Source organism: Pongo abelii, chromosome 12, assembly GCF_028885655.2.
Source record: "Pongo abelii isolate AG06213 chromosome 12, NHGRI_mPonAbe1-v2.0_pri, whole genome shotgun sequence".
NCBI classification, from domain to species: domain Eukaryota; kingdom Metazoa; phylum Chordata; class Mammalia; order Primates; family Hominidae; genus Pongo; species Pongo abelii.
The window spans coordinates 88,047,683-88,067,351 of record NC_071997.2 but is presented as its reverse complement, the minus strand read 5'-3'; the positions used below and the strand labels follow the sequence as shown (position 1 = coordinate 88,067,351).

General features: G+C 35.0%; 1 protein-coding gene and 1 long non-coding RNA gene across 6 annotated transcripts in view; both read left to right on the top strand.

Annotated features, from left to right (window-relative positions):
- The window catches only part of CAMKMT (calmodulin-lysine N-methyltransferase), a 417,058-nt gene that overhangs the window by 118,923 nt on the left and 278,466 nt on the right, over nt 1-19,669 (top strand). The window lies entirely within an intron of this gene.
- LOC134759648 (uncharacterized) lies at nt 1,001-11,710 on the top strand. Its single transcript, XR_010136186.1, has 3 exons — nt 1,001-4,325; nt 8,902-8,989; nt 11,694-11,710. It is a non-coding gene; the product is annotated as an uncharacterized LOC134759648 (long non-coding RNA).

Here is a 19,669-nt window from a genome sequence, read left to right as displayed (position 1 = left end):
TAACAAAGTAAACTAATGGCAATTTATGAGTATCTTAACTTATTTTGAAGGGAATGGGTTAAACTGTTACTCTTTTGGAGCTGATCTCTTTGTATCTATTAGGTACATTTGTAAACTCTATATTTTTGAACCATATTTTTGGAACTAATCTAAAGCTATGAAATGAATACATTATTTCAAATTAAAATATACATATTTATATGTATTATACATATCATACATAGAGATGCATATATATATTTATTGAAGATAAAGGAGATGTAGGTTTTAGGATTGTAGAACATTTGGATCATTTAAGTAGAAGATACATGCCTATACCTTCTATCATCCATATTATATGTGTGTGTGTGTGTATATGTATATATGAATACATTTATTCAATAGTATGTTCAGGATGATGTTTTTCATAAAGAATTATTGGTGTCACATATGATGCCATTTCCCATTTGGTGGATATGAAAGGAAACAGAATTATATAAGCAAAAAAGTTTGCTAGGAACCTTACATGCTCTTAGTAATTATTTTGTGCATTATCGGCTACTGAACAAATTATTTGTTTTTAAAGGAACTACTAGGAGCAAAGTATAAATCAACTTGTTTTTGAACACTTCTAATATTATATGTTCATATAAAATCTATTTTTGATGGCATAATGACAGTTTAATTATGTGCATTTTTTTTTTGTCCTTGCTGTTGTTTTTAGCATATTTATAATAGCTAGCTGAATAGGAAGAAATCATCACTTAAGGCAAGGCTCTTCAGGTCATCTGTGAACATTCTGTCTATCCTTTCTTTAAAAATATTTTGAACACCAAGATATTACAAGATAAATTCCATTTTTATTTTTGCAATTCTCTTTCAGAAGCTTATGTTAAAATTAATTTCAGTTTATATTATTTTCTTATGTAAATTATGAACATGTAAGGATGATCACTTTGTTCTAATTTGTAAATTTTTACAAAGTATTTTAGTAAAATGATATATGTCCTTCAGTGAATTCATATTGCTATTTAACAAAATATTCCCTAATGATAAAGTTGATATTTATGTTTTGTAAGTAAAATCATTTCGATGAATGACAAAGCTTTTGATGAATCAGATACTATCAAATCTTGGAGTTGTTTTCAGAAATTGAATGTATGCAGGTTTAAAAAATAAGCTAAAACATATTTTTAGGTATCATACATATGGGGAGAAAATGAGATATATAGTCAAGTTTGAACAGCTTAGACTCATTTGAACCCGGATTTTAGAAATTTCAATTCCTTGTAATTAAAAATTCTGTTGATCTATTTAAAAATGAGTATGCATTTAACTTTCCCATATTTAACAATAGTAAACTTTAATATTAGCAAAATATTACCTAAAAGATGTTCACAGAAACTGTTGACATGTTTGAAAGGATAGAATATGATTAACTCATGTATTTTGAGGGGTATTTTATGGCTTAGAGAATTGCATAATAGACTGATAGGGAAAGACTTTCAGGAGAGGGAGCACAGTGACTGATATGCCTGAATTTGAGAAAGCAGCAGATACAATAAATGTTTGATTCTATGTAACAAGTAGTAAATGGAATTTTTCACTAATTGAATTTTTCTGTTTAACCTAGTGTCCATATGTATGTATTGTACATATGACTAGTTTTGTAAGCATTAGAATATAATAAACTTAATCTTAAACGTAACACCCAAAACAATTACTTCCAAAAATTCTTCAGGAGGTCTATTGGAATCTTTAGTGTGAATGATTATCATTGTGAGCGTCTATTGCTATTTTAGAGTCTTGCTTATGGGGAAAAATAATTTGATAATGATTGAGCTTTCTGATTACCTGGGTACTAGATAAATAAGAGTTTGTTAACACTAATTTCTGTACATTTAGGTAAATATATTTACTTATAAACATTTAACTAAAATATTATTATTAAACATAGTTCTATTTTGAGTAAATAATTTAAAATGCTGGGACCGTTTTCTCTGAATGGCCTTCTTCAGACTTCTGGACCCTAGAAATGGCCTTATACTTCACCCTAGGAGGGCCCTTTTTTTCACAGGCCTGAAACTCTGTAGAATCCATGTTGGATATTATTAATGAACATGTTTCTTTTTGTAGAGGGGAGAATGATGATTGGAAAGGTAAATTAGTATCATAAACACTCCAGATATTTCAGCATATGGGGGAAATTATTCTCTCTCTTCATGGAATCCATTGTCTTCATGTGCATCTAGTTTCATGACCTACAAAAGGGGACTTCTGAGCCATGGGCATGTACAATCAGGTTCTGCTTAAAGTCAACATTTCTTATACAGGTACCATCTGTATTATAAAGAATCATGATGCCAATGGTGTAGCTTTAAGTGCTCTCCAATCGAATTAACAAGTACATATAGCATGCATGTTGTGGGCAAGACATGTGCTTAGCACTATATAAAAATACAGTGAAGGTTCCTACAACTGACATTTTCCCATTCAGGCCTGACTCTTCAGCCCTATCTACTCTCTTATCTGAATAGATATGTCACCCTCAGTCAGTGTGGGGAGAATAAAGCTGAATGTGAAATTTAGCTTCCTTAACATTTAAAGTCAACTTTTCATTTAACTCATTTTTTTCTTCTGTGCTTTCAGAAAAACAATGATGAGATCAAAATTAGTTACTCATGAATTCAACCACAATTATTAAACTATTTTTGAGGTATAGGGATCCAACAGTACCTGTTCTGAAGTTCATTTTAGTCTAATGGACTTAATTAGCCTTAAAGATGTCATCTAGTTAATACAATATATTACACATACAATATATTACACATACTCTCCTCTGTTTAGAGGGTGTATATGAGTAGTCATAAATTCTTGATGGCATAACCCAAACTGGTATCCTAAATCTTTGACTTCTAATTTTAGACCATTGTACTTCTAAAGTTTGCTTGTAATTTGAGTATTAAGAAATTAAAGGACAAGAACATACGAAGGCCATCATGTAGCTCAAAGTCTAAGGGAAAATAATGCTGTTTCAGTTCTCAATATAAAACAAAAATAATTATATGAGTAATTATTCATTTCTTCAAGTAAAACTGGGCTTAATCAAAAAAGGAGTAACCCCTGAAGACCTTTTGCATTGTAAAATTCTAGCAAAGTTGTGATTCCTGTTGATTTTAAAGAGTGATATGAATGGAGCTTCTGAATATCCCCTGAGATTTTAGAAGTATATGATACTGGCAATTATCACAAAAATATATTTCTAGAGAAGTCTGAATAACTGACTCTTTAAAAATTATGTTTTCTTGCAAAATCTCTAAGGAACTGAAGAAGTTTCTAAGAATCACAGGCATGCTCTTAAAGCATTACCATGAGCCTTTACTCTACTCTGAAATACCTCATATTGGTACCTCATACCTTCTTTGCAGAAATGAGTGCCTAAGTCCTAATGGGTAGAAATGTACTCCAAAATGATCTGAAGCCATTGGCAGGGGACAGAAGAGATACTATTAGCAGAGCAGAAACACAAATAGATGGATAGAGCCAATGGGTTTTTTTTTTTTTTGGTAGAAACTGACAAACGATTTTAATATTTATATGAAAATGTAAAGAACCAATAATAGTCAAAATCATGTGGAAGAAAAGGAAGAAAGTTGGAAGATTTACACTACTAGATATCAAGGCTTGTTATAAAGCTACCGTAATTAAGATAGCATGGTATTGGTGTAAGGATTGATGAAAGTCAAATAAAATGATATGGAGTCCAAAAATATACCCACATATATGTGGAAACTTGATTTTATAACATAGGTAGCACTGCAAAACAATGAAGATGGATGGTATTTTTAATAAAATATTCTGATCCAACTGGATAACCTTGTGGAAAAAAATCATGGTCCTCTACCTCATACCATATACAAATATCAATTTCAGATTTCTATTTAGACTATAAATCTAAATATAGAGGGTAAAGCAGTAAAGCTTCTAACATTAATGCATAAGAATATCTTCATGACCCTGAGTTAGGTAAGGATATCTTAAATAGGACAAAAAAAAAAAACCATACAGAAAAGACTGATAAATTGGTCTATGTTATAATTAGGAATTTCTGTTATTGAAGGACACTATTTAGAAAGTAGAAATGTAAGTTACAGAGTAGGAGGCGGTATTTGAAATGCATATAACTAAGGACTTATTTTCAGAATATATAACAAATTCTTACAAATCAACAGGAAGAAAAAAGAACCTAATTTCACAAATGTGAAAAACATGAACAGGCACTTCACAAAGAGTATATCCAAATGGCTGATAAACAGAAAAAGATACTAAACCGAAATAGTCACCAGGTAAATACAAATTGAAACCAAAATAAGATACCAACATATTTCCAACAGAATGGTGAAAACTAAAACTGGCAAAACCAAGTATTGATAATAACGTTGAACAGTTGAAACTCATATACACTACTAATGGAAAAACCATTTTGGAAAACTGCTTGACAGTATCTGTTAAAGCTGAAAGTATATGCATCCTGTTCCCTGGCAATTTCATTCTCAGGTATGGTAGACCCTACAGAAATGTGTGCACCAAAAGACATATGCAAGAATGTTCATAGTATTTTTCGTAATAGCTGAACAATGGAAATAACTAAAATGCCCATCAACATTAGAAAAGACAAATAAATTGTGGTTTATTCATATAATGGAATATTTTTAAAGCAAAGAAAATGAATCAACTATTTCCACACACAATATGCTGTACAAATCTCACAAACATAATGTTGAGCAAAAGATGACAGACTCAAAATAATACATACAGTCATGCATCACTTAACAATGGCGATACATTCTGAGAAATGTGTCCTTAGGCAATTTTGTTGTGCGAACATCATAGAGTGTACTTACACAAACCTAGATGGTATAGCCTGCTGCACACATAGGCTATGTGGTATAGCCTACCGCTCTGAGGCTACAAACCTCTCCAGCATGTTACTCTACTGGATACTGTGGGCAACTGTAACACAATGGTAAGTATTTATGTATCTAAACATAGGAAGGGTACAATAAAAAACTGATATTATAATCTGAAGGGACCACCATATATGTGGTCCTTCACTTACCAAAACATCCTTATGCAGCAGATGACTATACTATATGATTCCATTTATATAAAGTCCAAAGGATGGCAAAACCAGTCTGTGGTGTTAGAAAGCAGGATAATGCTTACCTCTGAGGAAGAGAGAAAGGGAACAAGGGAAGCTTCAGGAGTGCTAGTAATATTCCATTTCTTAAACTGGGTGATGATTATGTGGGTGTGTTCACTTTTTTTATTTTTATTTTTTGAGATGGAGTCTCGCTCTGTTGCCCAGGCTTGAGTGCAGTGGTGCGGTCTCAGCTCACTGCAACCTCTGTCCCCTGGGTTCAAGCAATTCTCATGCCTCAGCCTCCTGAGTAGCTGGGATTACAGGCCCGTGCCACCATGCCTGGCTAATCTTTGTATTTTCTTAGTAGAGACGGAGTTTCACCATGTTGGCCAGGCTGGTCTCGAACTCCTGGCCTCAAGTGATCCACCCACCTCAGCCTCCCAAAGTGCTGGGATTACAGGTGTGAGCCACCATGTCTGGCCTGGGTGTGTTCACTTTGTGATAATTCTTTCAGCCATGATCTTACTTTTTTACTTTTCTGTATGTACATTGTACTTCAGTAAACAAGTTTAATAAAAAAGAGAGGTAACAGAAGTTGTGTTTTGTTTGCTGTTTGTTTGTTTGTTTTTTAGCTTTTCCAATACAGAGCAGAGGAAAAGCAGTCTAGAATGTGGATAAGAAGCTCTGGAAGCTTTTTCTGATTTGAAAGAGGTGGTTCACGAGATAAATATTTTTAACTTAGCCACAAACTCATAGTGTGTACTGATGTTGGTCATAGAATGCCTCAATGTTGCAAGGTTCTTCGGGCTGTGGTACTTTACCTACACAGGATAGTGTTTATGAACCTGAATATTGTTAAAGGAACTTTAGTCAGAGAGCTGAAAGCCATTGAGCATGTATGTTGCTCAGCACAGATACCACTTCTTCCAGAAAGCCTTCCCAGACCCATCAGTTTGGGCCAAGTGCTTTCCTTCTATGTTCCCACAAATCCTTGGTGTACCCCCCAAGAAACTGTAAGCTTCCTGAGTGAAGTTGTCTGTGTTGTCTGTCCTGAGAGACATTGTCTGTGTTGTTTATAATTTAGATTCCAGTGCCTAACATTGTGCCCAGTACTGAATAAAATAAGTACATGAATGAATGTTTGTAAGTCAGTCGTTCATAACATGAAATGTGCTTAACTATGTGTTTAACTATTTTATGGATAGATTTGATCATTTTGGAACATGTAATTCTTATCAGCACTGAATATTAGGATGAGGAGTGTGTTGGCCGGGCGCGGTGGCTCACACCTGTAATCCCAGCCCTTTGGGAGGCCAAGGTGGGTGGATCACCTGAGATCAGGAGTTCGAGACACCAGCCTGACCAACATGGTGAAACCCCATCTCTACTAAAAATACAAAAAAATTTAGCTGAGTTTGGTGGTGCATGCCTGTAATCCCAGCTACTTGGGAGGCTGAGGCAGGAGAATCGCTTGAACCCAGGAGGCAGAGGTTGCAGTAAGCCAAGATTGCGCCATTGCACTCCAGCCTGAGTAACAAGAGCGAAACTCTGTCTTTAAAAAAAAAAATTTGAGTATGTTATTAATAACTTATTTGTATACACAAATTAGCCAGGCATGGTGGTGTGCACCTGTGATCCCAGCTACACAGGAGGCTGAGGTGGGAGGATCATTTGAGCCCAGGAAGTGAAGGTTGCAGTGAGCCATGATTGCTCCACTGCACTCTAGCCTGGGTGACAAGCGAGATCCTCTCTCGAATCAAACCAAAAAAAAAACTCACCCCCAAAAACCCAAACTTATTTGTAAAGTGATGTTCAGTTGCATTGTTATGAAATATGGAGTCATAATTTTTTTAAGCCCAAGGATACTTATTAAAAATTAGAAAAGCCTTAGGGTATTTGTGTGTGTGTGTTTTATGAAATGGAGTCCCTTTCCATTGCCCAGACTGGAGTACAGTGGCACAGTCATAGCTCACTGCAGCCTTGAACTCCTGGGCTCAAGGTATCCTCCTGTCCCCCACTCCTGAGGAGCTGGGACTGCAGGTATATACCACCATGCCCGGCTAAGTTTTAAACATTGTTTTAGAAATGGAGTCTAGCCATGTTGTCCAGGCTGGTTTCAAACTTCTGGTCTCAAGCAATCCTCCTCCTGCCTCAGCCTCCCAAAGTTCTGGGATTACAGGCATGAGCCACCAACCCTGGACTTTCAATTTTTGACATTTTTAAAATTCTTCCTCTAGTCTAATGGTTTTCATATTTATTTGTCCACGGAATACTTTTTTTTGTTTGTTTATTTTTTGAGACGGAGTCTTGCTCTGTCACCCAGGCTAGAGTGCAATGGCGCAATCTTGGCTCCCTGCAATCTCTGCCTCCCAGGTTCAAGCAATTCTCCTGCCTCAGCCTCTCAAGTTTTTGGGATTACAGGCACCTGCCACCATGCCCAGCTAATTTTTGTATTTTTAGTAAAGACGGGGTTTCACCATGTTGGTCAGGCTGGTCTCGAGCTCCTGAACTCAGATGATCCACCTGCCTTGGCCTCCCAAAGTGCTGGGATTACATGTGTGAGCCACCGTGCCTGGCTGGAATACTTTTTATATTCTGATGTCATGGAAGAACTCCAAAATGAAGTAATGAGGTATAATAGTATATTGCAATACTTGGATTACAATTGACAGAAAAATAAAACCTTGCAAACTAATTGCTGTGAGAAGTAGCAATTGTGATTCTTATGCTTTGAAAACTTTAACAGAATGGAAAAAATAATGGTAACATATTAGAAAAATTGGATTATTGTAAAAAGAACAAGAAAAACCTAATTTAAAATGAAATTAAAAAACACTTTCAATGAGAACAGTGTTTTTATGTCTTATCCATACCCATTTAATATAAGGAGAACTACTTATTGGGTTCCATGTTCGCTATTTGGGTGAAGGGTTCACTTGAAGCCCAAACCTCAGTATTATGCAATATACCCATGTAATAAACCTGCACATATACTTCCTGAATCTAATATATATATTAGATTAATACACACACACACACACACACACAAATATATGGGCAATGTTTCACTGTTGGATCTGCATACCAGATGCAACATCCAGTTATAGTATTATATATATTTTTAATGCAGACAAATGCAAAAATCCTTTTCCACACAGATATGTTAGAAATAAAAGGAAAAATACATAGACTTTTACAATAGTTAGGTACTCTTGAATCAGACCATTCCAAAGTGTTTAATTATTTAATTTTCAATAGCTCATTTGTCATTTTTCTTTTTCTTTCTTTTTTTTTTTTTTTTTTGAGATGGAGTTTTGCTCCCGTTGCCCAGGCTGGAGTGCAATGGCGTGATCTTAGCTCACCACAACCTCCTCCTCCTGGGTTCAAGTGATTCTCCTGCCTTAGCCTCCTGAGTAGCTGGGATTACAGGCATGCGCCACCACGCTCGGCTAATTTTGTATTTTTAGTAGAGATGGGGTTTCATCATGTTGGTCAGGCTGGTCTCGAACTCCCGACCTCAGGTGATCCACCTGCCTCGGCCTCCCAAAGTGCTGGGATTACAGGCATGAGCCACTGCACCCAGCCTTATCATTTTTCTAGAAACTAAAATCTCCACATATTTATCTTCATTTTGAAGTATTCTGTATTTCAAATACATGAGTATTATAATTTATGTTCTGAGAGCAGTATTTTACTAGATGAACAGTATGTATTTCTCTCCATTCCAGCCTAATAATTCAATAAGATCTAAATTCAGCTTTACTATTTTCTTTATAAAGTGCTTAAAATTGAACAAACAGGAGGAGAAAAAGGAAGAGAAGAAAACAGTGATGAAGTCATTTAGGAACGATAAGCAAATGTGACCAGGTGAGGTGGCTCACACCTGTAATTACAACACTTTGGGAGTCCGAGGTGGGTGGATCAGTTGACCTCAAGAACTTGAGACCAGCTTGGGCAAAATGGCGAAAACTTGTCTCTACAAAAAATACAAAAAAAATTAGCTGGGCATGGTGGCATGCCTGTAGTCTCAGCTACTTGGGAGGCGGAGGTGGGAGGATGGCTTGAGCCCAGGAGGCAGAGGTTGCAGTGAGCCGAGATCATGCCGCTGCACTCCAGCCTGAGCAGTAGAGCCAGACCTTGTCTCAAAAAAAAAAAAAAAAAACAGTAAATGCAGAGTATTCCAGAGACTGTGACAAACTCTTAGTTATTTCTATGTTTTTGAGATTTCCAGCAAGGTTGTGCCAATGGCTGGAGGGGATAGAAGAGGTGGTCCATTCTAGGGCAATGAAGTGAGTTAGATAATTTTTTTAAAAAAATAATAAAATTGAAAGTTGTTCTGCTGTTAATTATCACCATGTGCCTAAAATTTTTTTAAATGCCACTGGTAAAATACCTCTCCCTATCCTTATTCATGTAGACCACTCCTACCATGTCCTACCTTTTGGTACACATTGGCTTCCAGGATATTTAAAAAATGAAGAAAATGCCAAAAACAGGGTTACAAAAATTTTAGAATATTTTAAATGTTTTAATTTAATAAAGTAACTCTTTGTACAAAGGCAATTTAATTGAGCTATTCATAGGATAATTGTATAATATAGAAATATTAACTTATACTGCACTATGATGAATGCCTGACTTTCAGCCCTGTCAGGTTATCTCTTGTGACTATACATCTGACCTTTTTTTGATTTTCTTTATGGCTATGAGGCCAGACCATATACTTTTCTTGTTGCTGTTCTTTTACCTATTGCACCCCCTTAACCAGAATGGGCCCTTTTTAATTGGTAACTAATTGCCTTAAAGATATGTTGAGAATATAGCATTCTTTGAAGCTATCAACAAATTTATAAGAAAAGTTTGTAGAGCATGAAATTCAGGAAATGTTTTCTTTCTTTCTTTTTTAATCAATTAAGTAATTAGATTTAGTTCTACTAATATTACTGATTTACCTTAAATCCTGATTCCAGCTGGTGAACTTTTTGAAATGTGAAGCACTGGTTAGGAATTTGAGAACTGCAGATGTGAGACTCATCTAGATCTTAGTTATGATTTTATTGTTCACTGCATTTGAAGGACAGAGAAAAAAAGGCAGGGGTTAAACATAAATCTCAGAGAATGTATGAGGATTAATGAAATTATGTCCCTTATAAAACATTTGAGTTTTTTTTTGGTAGAATGCCAGTATGTGAGAATAAAGGAGGATATTCACCAGTGTCTTCTAACATTTAAAATGTTAGCAGAAGCAGATCATATTTGAAAATAAAATTTAGTCTATGGTTAATAGTTTATTTTCTCTTAAAATTGTTATCAACTTCCATAAATGTAAATTATATATTTTTATTTTCATATTTTTTGATAGTCAATACTTGTTTCCAACATGGACAATATTAAACTGTAAAGTTTCTGAAGTACTCTAGGTTTCTCAAATACGCTTATTTCCAGGTAAGAATAAAAAATATTTTAAAAGTTAAAAACATAATATTGTAAGTAAGCAATGTAGGTAAGGTGTTTTGCATCTGAGAGTGCGTTTGCCCAACTTAACTAATAGGGCAAAAGCACTATTGTGATGACATCTTTGACATATCTTTCTTGGACCCAATGTCACCGATGATGTTGGTTTGTGGGTTGGGCCATCTTCACTGCTTGGTTTATCTTTGGTGTCAATCAGTGGTAATGATACAATCCATGACAAAATATTTTTTATTGAATATTTATCATCACTCAAAATGGGATACAGTTCTTTCTAAAGATAAAGGCTTTCTCCTAAGGCATTTGTTCCTGCTTTAAGGATTTGCTGTAACAGAATATGCTTCTTGGATTTTGTTTATTAGAGCTAAGTTATCTGATCTTTTGGGGACATATGGTATCTTTTTTTTTTTTTTTTTTTTTTTTTTTTGAGACAGAGTCTTGCCCTGTCACCCAGGCTAGAGTGCAAAGGCATGATCTTAGCTCACTGCAACCTCTGCCTCCTGGGTTCAAGCGATTCTCCTGCCTCAGCCTCCTGAGTAGCTGGGATTACCGGCATGCACCACCATGCCCAGCTAATTTTTGTAATTTTTTTAGTAGAGACGGAGTTTCACCATGCTGGCCAGGCTGGTCTCGAGCTCCTGAAGTGATCCGCCCACCTCAGCCTTCCAAAGTGCTGGGATTACAGGCATGAGCCACTGCACCCGGCCTTACTATTTTGCTCTATTAAGCAGTGGTCAACAGGAAAAAACCATGAATTTACTTTGAATTCTAAATAAGTTATGACTTTAGAACTAAAGTCACCTGTGCCAGGTACCTGAGGCCTCAGAAACAAATATCTGCCTATATACTGTATATTTGAAAACAAAGTAGCAAAACTTTTTGTTTTTAAGTTTTAGTTCTGGACTTCTACTCTTCCAGCCCGTTAGAAATCATTCTGTCTCTCTGTCTCTCTCAAGTCTAAACAACCTCAGAGATTGTACTGTTGTTTTTATTTGTTTTATGAAGTGCTAATCAAACTATTGATGGTTTAAAAAATTATTTGATAATAATGATTTTGCTTTTTGTTTTTATTCTTCTTCATGAGATGTTTTTTTCCCAGGGCAAGTTGTTGAAGACATTTTTGGCCACCTGATTTTTGCCTGTTGCCATTGACTTTTCCTTTTTGAAGTGTGACTAAGCTTTGAGAGCTCCTTCTTTGGTAATTCATAGAAGAAAAAGCCTTGGAAAAAATATTTGTACTTGATTTTAAGGGGTAACAAAATTTCTTTGTTGTTTGTTTTTTGGAATTGTGTTAAAGAAAATTATGAAATTGTAATGACTAAGTGCATATTTTTGAAGGGTTTTACTTTGTTTATTTCCTTCATCAAAAAAATAAGCAAACCAGTAACTGTTAACCCTAATTTATTTTTACTCTTCAAGTGACATTACTTTTAACTGGCTACATTTGGATAATAAAAGCCATGGATTTTAAACCACTTAGTAATTTGGTTTCATTTTTAACACAAATAACACCTTTTCATCCATTTTATATAAACTTCAAACAACATATGTTTTAACTTACTGCCAAATAAGAAGAAATGTGTTACATTAAAGTGCATGTTGTTTGCCTGCGCATTTGGAAATACCATTCATTTTATAGCAATTTTGAGTTATTTTTCTGTCACTTTGTATTCCTATTCAAAGAGACATACAGAAACCCTCACTCAAAACAACTCCCTTAGGATTTACTCTTGGATGTCAGTAGACATGAACGGGAGGCACTGTATACAACAAGCTTAGGTCATGGAAATGTCAACTCTTGGTGACTTGCATTTATTATTATCCTTTGAATTGTGTCCTCTTGAAATTTTGTGAGTGGTATTTTAATATATTTCTTTTATGTTTGAGGTGGGCAAAAGAGAGAGACCACCTCACTTTTTTTTCCCCTTTTCCTTCTGTTTATGTACAAAAATGAGATACTCTCATTCTCTAGAATTTGATCCAAATTTTAAAACTGTTGCTAAGGGATAATGGTCACACAGAATGTGAAATATTAATAACATAAAAAACTAGGACATAAAAATGGAAACATTTTCAGTGCTAAGATGCAATTCAAAGTGTTGGATTGTTTTTAAATTAATGAGAAAGTATTTTTAAAGCCGTTTTTCTTTAGGGTCTTAAATTGTACCAGGAGAACGTGGATTCTTTTAAAGAACACAGGTTAGAGTTAGTTAAAACCTACCAATTAGTATAGGAAAGAGAGACTCCATTATGACAGATAAGGTTTAGATAGAATTATTATTAGTAAACTAGAAAATTTAAAAAATCCCCAGGAAGCTTTCTCTGACCTCTTACCTCCTGCTCTTGTTGAGTTAGGTGCCTGCCACTCTGTGAAGCTCAGGTAATCAGAGCACTGTGCTTAGCACATCCTCACTAGTCCGTGAGCTCTTTCAAGGCAGGTACTGTATCTTATTTGGCTTAGTTTTCTCATCCGTCTCACACAGTAGTTGCTCAGGAAGTATCTGTTGAATGAACATGAGGTGTAGCGTGATGATGGATAGACCCTAATTATGTCCACATCCATGTAATAAAATTAGCAGTATATTTAGGTTTGAAAATAATCTCACTACTTTTTTAAAGAAATAAATGCCTCTGCAATCCTTCTAAAAATAATTGATTTTTATTTTTAGCCAGGTTCTTGCTCTGTCACCCAGGCTAGAATGGTAGTAGCGTGATCATAGGTCACTACAGCCTTGAACTCCTGAGCTTAAGCAATCCTCCTGCCTCAGCCTCCTGAGTAGCCTGGACTACAGGTGCATGCCACCTGCACAGCTAATTTTTTAAATTTTTTTGGTAGCAGTTAGGATCTTGCTATGTTGCCCAGGCTGGTCTTGAACTCCTGGCCTCAAGCAATCCTCCTGCCTTGGTCTACCAAAGTGCTGGGATTAAAGATGTGAGCCACCGTGCACAGCCAAGAATTGATATTTATTTTGAGGACTGACTAGAAGTTTTAAAATTAAAAAAAAAATTCATTGCAGTTTTGTAATATGTGAAAAAATCATGAAAATATATTGTTAAAAATGTCATCACAATTCTGGTAACCTAACTTTGGGTTTCTAAAAGCTTTTGTAGTGTTAATGTTAATACTGCCCTTTATTGTAGGCCAAGGATGTCAACTGGAAGCAATTCTTACTACTGGTTGTTGGCAAGTTGCATGAGCAAGGCAGATTTGGACCCAGGCTGAAATCTCTAGTCAGCTGCATTCTTTAGCAGCTGTCACAGTGTAGTTCCAGCAGTGGTGTGTACCTTTCTCGTTCCGTATTATAAACCCACAAAGAAAGCCACCAGTGAACAGGACCAGCTAAAAGTTTTATTCTCCTTCTATTGGGTTGCTTTTGAGTAGATCCAATTTCACTTTTATTAGTGATTCAGTTTCTTCCACGTATAATCACGTCTCTTACTTTTTTATGAAATCTAATACCTAGTAACTCAAAGTAAAGAACAATGAATAATCCTCAAATACAGAGTATTTAGTTTTATTCCCTCCTGCATTCAGAATAAGGCCATGGTTGCACTAGGCCATACCCAAGTTAATAATTTGTAAAATGCCAAAGCATTTGAAGCTTTTCAGATTTCTGTTGTAAAAGTCCTCAGTACAATTTTACACTATCCTTTATATTGACCAATCTAAAGATTTGACTATTAATTTAACCAGCATTATTGTACTTTTCCTCTGGAATAAATCAGGGCTTTTTAAATGAATTGATCCCTTACTGTCTTATAACAATAAAGCATATTCAGCAGTCATATTTTTCCGATACTATTGCACAATATTGTCAATACTTGAATAGAAGAACAGCTGTTGTCTAGGGAGTGAAGGTTAAAGGTAAACACTCCCTACTGATTAAAAGAAACATGGGCACCCTATTTATTATGTATTTGTAAGTAGAGCTCAGCAGAGTATTGCCACATTTAATGTATATTTCATAGAGTAACAAAAGCATTTTCCACTTTTGACTAATACAGTTTTTAGAGCCCATCCTTGTAGGTGACTTGTACGTATGTCCTACAGGCACACAATAAATATTAGCTGATGATGAGAGATGAATATCCTTGCTTTTCAGTTCTGAACATGAGATAACCAAGCCTTTTAGGTAGAGTTAATTAATATCTGGTGGTCTTCTACGTTCCTAAGGGAATATGACTTTGAATTCTCTGTCTTCATCATAGATAAATGTGTAGTCACAAATGTGGTGTTCCAGTTTTGGGCTTGGGAAATGAAGTTTAAATGAATAATGATAATCCATAGTAATAGAAATGCTTAGTTCTACTGGGTGTTTAAGTCTAATGTGTAGGCATCTGGGGACTCTGATACACTGATTTACTTGTAGGTAAAAACCTTTAGAGCTGCTGCAGTGTTTTTTGTTGGGATCATTTGTTGCATTTTTAGTGTAACAGTGGACTTAGAAGTTAAATGTCAACCTTTGGCCGAAATAATCTGCTAGTCAAAGACCTTGGACATTTAGGGGTTTTTAAATTGGAAGTGGGAGGGTATCCTCATTTATTATTCATAGCTACAGTATGTTAGTTATTATTCTTTTGTTAAAAATGTGACAAAATTAAAGGCAAATGTAGTTTTAAAGGCTCCAGAGTAAATTAGAAAACTGATTTCATACATCTCCAAAAATTTTATTAGCTGATTATTTTACGTCAATTAATATTGGGAATGTTGACAGATAACTACACATTGCTGTTTCACTAGAAATATTTTGTGTATGTTTATTCTTTATGATCAGAAAAATAAATAGTGTAGATTGGACAGTGTTCATTTTTCATAAATGGAAAAGAACATTGTTCTTTTACTAGCCAGGGTTGGAAGAAAGTACTTGGGATAAGAAATAAAAATGAACGTGTACAGTTCAGTATGTGTAGTGGGATGGATTCAGGAAATTCATTCTTTCATATTTAATTTTTCTAAACATTTTTTATGTAGGCATGACAAAAGATAAGAGAGAGTAAAAAAAATCCCATTTTGTGAAAAAAGCAAACATATTTGTATAGATGTAGTAAAGATATACCTGAAAGTTACATACCAAATTATTAACTGTTCTTTTGGGGGAATAAACCTCTAACCAGGGACCTTTTCTTTTTAAAAATTTTTATACCTCTATATTATTTCGAGGAGCCTGTATTATACCTGTAATTTAAAAAAATTAAGGAAGCAGGCAAAGAGAGAGAGAGAGGGTATATGAAGGGCTGTAGGCAGCCCCAGAAGAGCAAGAAAGGCAAAGACCAAGCGGGCATCAGAGCTGGATCCTGACATAGTGAGCAATTCAGACACTTGCCGGGCATTGGGGCAGGGTGAAGTCTTCTTACCAGAAAAGAAATCTGGAGTCCAGGCCAGCGGGGAAGTGGGGGGACCTGTGTGGGGTAGGGAGTAGGTCTGTAAAGCGGAATGTTGTGGTAGAGTAAGACTGGAAAGGTAAGGTCATTCATTATGGAGATAGTCTGAAATAAAGACATCAGGGATCATGGAGTGTAGTTAGTATATAAGCATTTTGTGCAAGAGTTTGATGCTTGTTTCCTTTATATTTTTACCCTGTGGAGCCCTTGGGAGTTCAAGTATGTGTCTATTGAGAGAGATCCATCATAGCGCCTTTATTTATTTATTATTACTACTTATTAGAAAATGAGCAATGCTTAACCTCTCTAGATAATTTTAATACAGTGACATGACTTCATGTTGTAGAGTTGGCCAGGTTATATGAACATATAGAAATGTAGCTATTCAGTTTCTCAGTTTTGATGATGACCCATGTCAAATATTTTTTAAATTGTCTAATATGAGATTAGGCTCTTACACTGAGAAATTAATGTGAAACAAGCTATTTATTAACAGAGTAGGTTGACTAATCCTTTGCTAGAGTAAATATGAGGAGCTACATCAACACACATATACATTCTCTACGTAAGGTTAAGATGTGTGTAGCTAAATATATTCATTAGTATCACTTAGGAGATGCTCTTTCTTTTGTCATGTTTCTTTGGCAAAAGCTAGCAGTTCTGTTAGCAGTGGTTTTGATGATAAAATCCTGTAATTCAAGAGGTTGGCTTATTCAACTAAACAACTGCTACCTTGGGCAATACTGGACCAACTGCAAGGGGACTGTTTTCTTGAGACCTGGAAAGCTGTTCTGTTTGCTAAACAAAGGAATTGTTGATTTCAGTGATTTAATTCCCCTTTTGGCTAAAGGCTGCTGAATGAAAACAGTGCTTGTTTGGGAAGGAATCTGTTGCTAAGGCAACTGATATCTCCTTAATTATTGGCCAATATTCCCAAATGAGATTGGTCTCTTTTGATTGTTGGAAATAACCAAATTATCCTGAGCACTTTCAAGTCTTGAATTTTGTGGTAATGGCGGGGGTTGGGGGAGGGATTTCTCTCAAGTATATAAACACATATCTCCCATTTGGATTGGCATAGTGTGGGCACTATGTTTATGAGGGTAAAAATATAGATGATATTTGCAAAACCTCTTTTATTGTAAGAGATCTTATTACTTAAGACGAGTTGCAGTTCTGAGATGAGTGACCTATGTTCAATCTTTTTTAAAAAAATGCATTATTTGATTTCTGTAAAAAAATATAATACATCTAATCATTTATCCTCAAGAATAGGCAGATATACGGAGAAACTTGTAAGTATTATTTGAATGATGCTAACAAGGACTGTCTTCAGAAGTGTCTGCAGCCATTTATGTGAGGTTCTTTACTTGAATGTTTCTAGCAGTGCCTATGCTGACCTTGGAGAGGGACCTCTTTTCTGTCTGTTACTTTGTAGGATCATGTAAAAGACCTGTGGTTTCTTGTCTCTTGGCAGTACAGTTGTTTGATCATTTAAAATTAATTGAAGCTTTGAATATAGTCAGGCTCAAGTTCTAGTGTATTCATATCATACTTTGTAATTGCTCTCTAGTGTGAAGGACATACTAAAACATCAGTACAGTTCTTACAAAATGGGAATTTGTCTTTATAATTTTATTGTATGTCTTTTAAATTCTTATTGTGAATCATAGAGATCACACATTATTATCTCATGTCCTTACAACAAAACAGGAATTCACTGTTCTTTGGTACTTGTCCTGTGACAAGCCTGGTGAGCATTGATGAAATTGTTCTAATATTACTTAGGGTATCCCAGATCTTACAGTTGAGTGAACATGAGGTTCTGAAGTGTGACTGTTTATGATTTCTGTGTTGTAGAACCATGAAAATTTTGTAGAAGTCTCACATGAAAGGCTTTTGGCACAATAGCACTGAGTAAAATCTGTTTTGTGATACTTCTGAGTGGCTATAGTTCTTACTCAGGATTAGTCTTTCCATGTTTCATTCATAGAGATGACATTGGGTTTATACCTTCGGTTGAATTGAATATAAAAAGCTTTGTACTATGTATTGGAACAATACTTGAGTTGGATTTCATGTACATATTTATTATCTATTCTAGACTTATGAAATTTCACTCTTCATTTTAAATAGCTTCAAGAAGTAAATACAGGATTCACTTGGTGAAAATATTAAAATACGTGAAAAGGACAATATCCTGCAAAACTGTTGACTAAAATATAAGCACAGAACCACAGAATATAAGTTCAAAGCTGTCCCTACATGTCTCTAGAGTATCATTAATCTAGTTCTCACTAGGGTTTTACAGTATCTAAGTAGGTTTTACACTACTGAAGTTCTTCCATATCAGACTATAAATATAAGCATACAGTGAAATCTGTGATACATTTTGAATTAGCCTCCCTTTTTAGAACTCTTTTGAGCTTGTCTTATTTAAAATATGTTGAAGTATGAACTATCAGACTTCAAAAACATTGTTCTTTGAAAAACATTTTTGTGCTGTATTTTTAAATTCCTTGATATTTGTAATTATTTCAAAGATTTTTGTTGTAGTCATCCAGTTTATGAGATTAATTTTTTCGTGGATTATTGTAGGAAAAAACAAGTTTTTAAATAAGATAATATAAAGAGAATTTATATATTTATGTTGATTAGATCATACAAATTTGACCCAAGTTATTATATATGTTAAATTCTATGAATTTATTACTTTGTTTTGTCACATATTAGTTGACTCAATTTTCCAACATTTCCAGCATTTCGCCCTTTTCTCAGATACTTTTTTTTTTTTTTCTGGAGTCTTGCTCTGTTGCCCAGGCTGGAGTACAGTGGCACAATCTCGGCTCACTGTAACCTTTGCCTCCTGGATTCAAACGATTCTTCTGCCTCAGCCTCCCGAGTAGCTGGGATTATAGGCACACACCATCACACCCAGCTAATTTTTGTATTTTTAGTAGAGATGGGGTTTCACCATGTTGACCAGACTGGTCTTGAACTCCTGACCTCAAATGATCCTCCCACTTTGGCTTCCCAAAGTGCTGGGATTACAGGCATGAGTCACCATGCCCAGCCTCAGATTCACTGAAGATCAAAGATATAGAGAGAATATTTTGTTAGCAATTTCTTAGCTTTTTTTTAAACCTTATATATATATATATATATATATATTTTTTTTTCCTGGAGACTTATACTTAGTACTAACTTCAGTTTGCATAATATATATTTATATATTCAATGTGAATATTTTATATACATATCTATGACAAATCTTAATTTTTATATACAAATATATGGCAGTGTTCTTTTTCTTTCTGCAATGGTAGGTTTTTTCTTCAATTCAAGACTAATTCAGTATTTTATTTACCTTTATTTATAACCATGTGTGGTATCTTTCTTTTGAGAAAGCATTGACACTCTATTGCTATTAAACACTTTCACTGGGTGAGATAGAACTGTTGTTGACTGTACATTATGTGTGTGCCAGAGAATATAAAGGAACAATGGAGAAATGTCCCATCACAATTTTGAAAGGGTCTATTTTAAATGCTACATGTTTCTACTAGAATATAGAGCTGTAATTTGGAACAGGAGTGAAGAAAGAGACTTGTAGAATTTAAGTTGCCTATCTGCTATCTCCTAACTCATTGGGAGGTTGGGTCTTCATTGTGAAGTCTCTCATGTATACCTGTT